Consider the following 6755-nt stretch of genomic DNA (forward strand, 5'->3'; position numbering starts at 1 on the left):
TATAAGAGACTTATTTGATGTGACAAAAATATTGGGAATCGATATGGGTTTGATTTCCTTGGATCAAGAGAAAGCGTTCGATCGTGTAGAACACGATTACCTTTGGAAAACTTTGCAAGCATTTGGTTTTAGCTCTGATTTTATAGGTTATATTAAAATTCTTTATAATGACATTGAGAGTCTACTGAAGGTTAACGGTGGCTTATGTGCTCCTTTTAAAGTGTGTCGTGGTGTACGACAGGGGTGTTCTCTGTCAGGAATACTATACACTTTGGCAATAGAACCACTTTTAAATAAGTTGAGAAGAGTTTTAGAAGGGGTATCTTTACCAGCCTGTAACAGCACTTTGTGTTTGTCAGCATACGCTGATGATGTGGTCATTATACTTAGTAAGCAAAGTGACGTGGATTTATTATTAAAAACATTAAGAGAGTTTGAAACCATATCTTCAGCAAGAATTAATTGGGGTAAAAGCGAAGCAGTGCTAATAGGAAAGTGGGAAAGAAGGGTACCAGCACTCCCAAGTGGATTAAGTTGGAGAAAAGATGGTTTAAGATATTTAGGAGTGTTTTTAGGAGATGAAACAACTGTTCAAAAAAATTGGGAGGGAACAGTTGAAAAAATTAAAGGTCGCCTATTGAAATGGAAATGGATCGTTAAGAGTTTATCATATAGAGGACGTACTCTGATCATTAATAATTTAGTAGCCTCTTCTCTTTGGCACCGACTGGCATGCATTGATCCACCTGTATCGATAATTGTTAAAATTCAGTCCCTTTTAGTAGACTTTTTTTGGGAAAAGATGCATTGGATACCTCATAATGTATTGTATTTGCCAAAAGAGGAAGGAGGACAAGGGCTTGTACATCTGCAGAGCAGGACTGCAGCTTTCCGGCTACAGTTCATACAGCGTTTCCTCACTGGTCCAGAGACTTTAAGCTGGAGGCCGATGACCAGGGCGATTCTAAAGACCGCTGGAGGACTATGTTTGGACAAGTCATTGTTCTTGTTAAATCCCGGAAAAATCAACACATCCAGATTACCACAGTTTTACAAGAATCTTTTTAAAGTCTGGGACTACTTTCAAATCAAAAGAACTGATTCTCCGTCATCATTGTTTTGGCTGTTGAAGGAACCTCTGATTTATGGATCGCGGTTGGACATTCTAGGAGCGTGTGGGACAATATCAGCAGACTTTATTAAATCTAAGATCACAACCCTTGGGTGTTTAATTAAAGTGTCTGGTCCAAGCTTTGAAAAAGCTGAAGAGGTAGCTGTTTTATTGGGGGTTAGATCTGTTCGAATTGTGGCACAAGTGTTAAAAAAACTGTACTCTGCCTTTACAACTGAAGAGAAAGCAATGCTTCAAGATTACTGTGAAGGGGAAGTTATCCCTAACGAGAGGGATCCGTTTCCAAATCTGTCTCTTTCGCCAAATTTAGGTGAATATGCAGGAATTTTTCTAAAATCTGAAAAGTTGACAGATTTGTGTGAAAGCAATGGAAAAATGTTTTACAAAGCTTGTGTAAAATCTTTTAACAAGAAAGAGCTACATGAAAGAGTTGACACACCATGGCGTAATGTTCTAAAGATAAGTGATGGTGTCAGACCAGAGTGGAAGTAATGTACAAGCCACCGTTAGCTAAAAGAGATGGAGATTTACAATGGCGAATTTTACACGGCATTATTGCCGTTAATGCTTTTATTTCTGTTTTAAATCCAGATGTTGGCAAAGAATGTCCTTTTTGTTGCCAGAGAGAAACTGTTTTTCACACCTTTCTATACTGTTCAAGACTAAAACCTTTATTTGATTGTTTACAGAATCTTTTTAGTTGTTTTAATGAGGAGTTTTCTGCACAAACTTTTATTTTAGGTTTTAAATATGTTCAAAGGCGAAAGCATGAGTGTCATTTGTTGAATTTTATTTTGGGTAAAGCCAAAATGGCGATTTATATCAGTAGAAGAGATAAAATTGAGCAAAAAAGTGAATACAATGTTGAAAAGGTGTTTGCAGCAATGATCAAATCAAGGATTGTAATTGATTTCCGTTTTTACAAAGCAATGGATTCTTTAAATGTTTTTGACGGGATATGGTGTCACAGAGGAGCATTGTGTTCTGTCATTGAGAATGAACTTCATTTTGCACTCCACTAAAAAAAAAAAAAAAAAAAATTTGTAACAAGATTTACAATTGTTTTTATGTGAATATTTTTGATAAATAAAGATGATTGAAAAATAATAAAAAAAATCTCTCTCTCTCTCTCTCTCTCTGTGTGTGTGCGTGCGCAAGTACGGAACTCCTGAGAGGCGCGTGGGTGTTTGAGCGAGTGGCGGCTTGTTTGAGTGAGTTTTCATTCCTTTTTTCTTTATTATTCTTAAGTTAGTTTTTGTTTAGTTTGCTGTAGTTGAGGGCTGTGAAAATGCCGGCAGATTCTGATGGGTTTGCTACCTTAACAGCCCGGCACGGTTGTAAATGTTTGCCGGATGAAACAATCACTGTTGAAGACTGTTTGTCTGCTATTAGTAGCGAAATAGGTGCCCGGAATATTCTGTCGGCATCTAGAATGAACAAAGCTGTTGTTGTGTTTGTGAAGGAAGAATCTATGGTCCACCATTTATTGGAAGTTGGTTTATCTGTTGGAGATGTTTTCTTGTCTGTTTTACCGCTGTCGAGTCCTTCAAAGAGGGTAACTCTTTCCAATGTGCCTCCGTTCATTTCTAACGATTCACTTGAGCGATTACTTAGCCGTTATGTTAAAATGATGATGCTGATTAAAATGATCCCTCTTGGTGTTAAAAACCCAGATTTAAAACACGTTATGTCTTTTAGACGTCAAACTGCTATGATTTTGAATGCAGATTTTCAGTGCTTGGACGTGTCGGCGAAATTGACTTTGGCAGGTAAAGATTATACGATTTTTATCAGCACGGAATCACTTAAATGCTTTTCCTGTGGGGCCTTTGGACATACAAAATTGAAATGTACTAATAAAAAGGTGACTGAACAAAATGAGACTGAGCCTAAAACACCTCTGGAGCAAGTGGCTCCTGCCATGGAAAGTGGTAATCCAGATGGCAAAGATACAACTGATCAGCGGGCTGAATCGGATTCACTGTCAAAATATGATAACAATCCGAAAGAGGCAGTGATCAGTCATGCTGAGAATGCGGGAGAGTGTTCGCTGAACGCTAATGAATGCGTTGATGTTCGCTGTGCGGCAGAGATGTATAGTAACGAAGTAGAACTACTTCACTACTGTACTTAAGTACTAAAAGGCGGTATCTGTACTTTACTAGAGTATTATTTTTTTCTCCTACTTCCACTTTTACTTCGGTAAATATTTTCGCTGAGTTTAATACTTTTACTCCGATATTTTTTTATATCCTGCATCGTTACTCGTTACAATTATAATAATGTTACGAATCATTCCATTACAAAACACTGCCAGAACTGTAGATGGCAGGTTTGATGAAGCTGGCACATCATTGAGCGAATCAAGCGAGACTGCGCGTGCTGACTGAACTGCTGTGAAGAGAGAGATGAACACCGAGCCGAGCCAGATAATGACTCGTTCACGAGTCAAGAACCGGTTGCATCGGTTTTCGGATGACCAGTAACGTTAGTTCTTTCTGACAGTTCGATTCAATAAACCAGTTGAAGAAAACAGTTCACCGATTCTTTTGCGCTCGATGCAATGGCGTCATTGGCGTTGACTGCACATGGGCTCATAACATTAACACAGAATCAGTTCAGAATCAATCACCAAAAGAATCAGTTCGGTTCAAGACGCTCTGTGTGTCGGTTTGCTTCACGCTAAATCACACATGCGCAGTATCATCAGCTCCTCGGTTCACGAATCGGACGCGTCTGACAGAAACGGTTCTTGACTCGTGAACGAGTCATTATCTGGCTCGGCTCGGTGTTCATCTTCAGTTCTCTCTTCACATCAGTTCAGTCAGTGTACTGTTTGAGTCAATGAATTACTCCGGGATATTGGTTTGTTTTAACTCAGAGGGAGTGTCAGACACATTAAACAAGTTAACAGCTTAATTCATCTGTGGATTAATGCGCATTGGAGACGCGAACTGTTTAAAACGATTCAGTTCGATTTGGTGGACTGTTTCAAAAAGATCCGGTTACATCGAATGATTCGTTCGCGAACCGGATATCACAAACTGCTTTGTTTTTAACTGTCTTACAACAGACACGGAAGAGAATACAATGCTGAATAAAGTCGTAGTTTTTGCTATTTTTGGACCAAAATGTATTTTCGATGCTTCAAAAAATTCTAAATGACCCTCTGATGTCTTACGGGTTTGAAACAACATGTTCCTTATGACAACCTTAAACATTGGGAGTTTTAATGTTAATGGTTGTCGGTGTACAAGGAAGAGAGTTGCTTTGTTTGATTATCTGCGGTTAAAACAGGCAGATGTTATTTTGTTGCAAGAAACCCATACAGATTATCAAAATCAAGCCCAGTGGTATGGTGATTGGAAAGGCAGTGTTGTATTGAGCCATGGCACAAACATTAGTGCGGGTATTGTCATCCTTTTTTCTCCATCTCTTAGTATACAGCCAGATGTCCTTGAAATAATACCTGGTAGGATTTTGAGAGTTGATGTTGTTTTTGGTGATACTCCTTTTTCTTTTATTAATGTGTATGCGCCGAATGTTGGTAAAGAACGCATCTCATTTTTCAAAACACTTTCTGATGCTTTAGTTAAGTGTCCTCAGGGAAATATTGTTATACTTGGTGGAGATTTTAATTGTACCGTTAATTCACATTTGGATAGGAATCACGATGAACCTCACCAAGCTTCTGCTGAGATTTTAAAGAAAGTAAATAATGAACATAATTTAGTTGATGTGTGGAGGGAGGCCTTTCCTATGGCCAGACAGTATACATGGTTAAAAGCTAATTCTAATATTATGTCAGGAGCTAGGCTTGACCGTTTTTATGTCGAAAAGGCCAATAGGGGTAGGTTTTTTAGTAGTTCGATTTCACCATCTTTTCTGTCAGATCATCACTATGTATCTATTTTAGTATCTGTTTCTCTTTCTAAATCTTACAATTCTCATTGGCAATTTAATAATAGATTGTTGCAGGACAGCAATTTTCTTTTTTCTTTTAATCTTTTCTGGAAAGCTTGGAGAGAGGAGAGATGTTATTTTAAGTCACTGAGTCAATGGTGGGACGTTGGTAAGACACAAATCAAGTCTTTTTGCCAGCAGTATACTGCACATAATGCTGGGATGCTCAAAGAGAGAATGAAGTCCCTTGAACAAGCTATCCTTGGGCACAGCAGCGACTGTACCCATAATAATTCAACTTTCATTGACTCTGTTGCGAATGATAAACTCCTTTTGAAGAATTTATTGGAAGAGCGAGGAAGATCAGCCCTTCTAAGAACCAGATTTGCACAGCTGAATGACATGGATGCTCCTGCATCATTCTTCTTTGGGCTTGAAAAAAAAAAGCCAAGGGAACAGAAGAGTTTTCATCAGTTAAAAATACCAGGTGGTGGAGTTATAACGGATCAACGGGAAATTCAGTCTTATGCTCTTTCTTTTTATGAGGATTTATACCGTTCGGAATTATGTGACGATGCAGTAGCTGATGCACTTTTACATGACCTATCCAAATTGACTGAAAAAGCAAGTAATGAGTTGGACAGGCCTTTGACTTTTGGAGAGATTTCACAAGCTGTTCAGGAAATGTGTTCTGGGAAGTCACCTGGATTCGACGGGCTCTCGGCAGAATTTTTAAAATCCTTCTGGAACTTACTAGGACAAGACTTGTATGAAGTTTTTCTTGAATGCATCAATCAAGGGACCCTTCCTTTGAGTTTTCGAAGGGCAATTCTTACATTAATTCCGAAGAAGGGGGATCTTGGGTGCCTAAGGAACTGGCGGCCGGTATCACTGATATGTGTTGATTTTAAGATTTTATCCAAAGCATTGACTAACAGGCTTAAGAAATATATGGCATCAGTCATTCATATGGACCAAACTTTTTGTGTCCCCAAAAGGACAATTTTTGATAACCTGTTTTTGATGAGGGATATGATCACAGTGGCAAAAATGCACAATTTAGACATCGGGTTGCTTTCATTGGATCAAGAAAAAGCGTTTGACAGGGTCGATCACCAGTATTTATTTAAAACACTGCAAGCTTTTGGGTTTGGTCCTTATTTTGTGTCTCTTATCAAAATGTTTAGGGCTGCAACTAACGATTATTTTGATAATCGATTAATCTGTCGATTATTTTTACGATTAATCGATTAATCGGTTTATGTACTTATATTTTAGTTTTTTCCATTTTTTCCCCAAGTAAATTATTAATAAAGGGTCTTTATCATTCAGCGTAGATTTTAAGAGATTTTAACCATTTTGTATTGTCATATCCTCATCTAAAATATACCTGGAGTTGTTTTATTATGTTAGTAATCCTTTGTCGAACTCTTCTGCAATCAAAACACTGACCCATACTCTAGCAAAATTCACAAGGAGATTTCAAATATTGTTTTCACCATGGCAGTCCTTAGAGCTCCTAAAGTAGTTTAACATCCCAAACAAAGCTTAAAGTAAAATCCATCAGAAGGTTGTCCAGAAAAAAAAAATTGGGACACACACAAAAAACCTGCTGTGTGAAAAAGAGCAGTGAATACTTAGAAAAGAAGTGCATTTTAAATATACTCAAACATTTACCTCTCTCATTCAGTCATAATTAGGCTGCAAGTCTGAATTATGA

The sequence above is a fragment of the Carassius gibelio genome, chromosome B5, assembly GCF_023724105.1.
Source record: "Carassius gibelio isolate Cgi1373 ecotype wild population from Czech Republic chromosome B5, carGib1.2-hapl.c, whole genome shotgun sequence".
Taxonomy (NCBI): Eukaryota; Metazoa; Chordata; class Actinopteri; order Cypriniformes; family Cyprinidae; genus Carassius; species Carassius gibelio.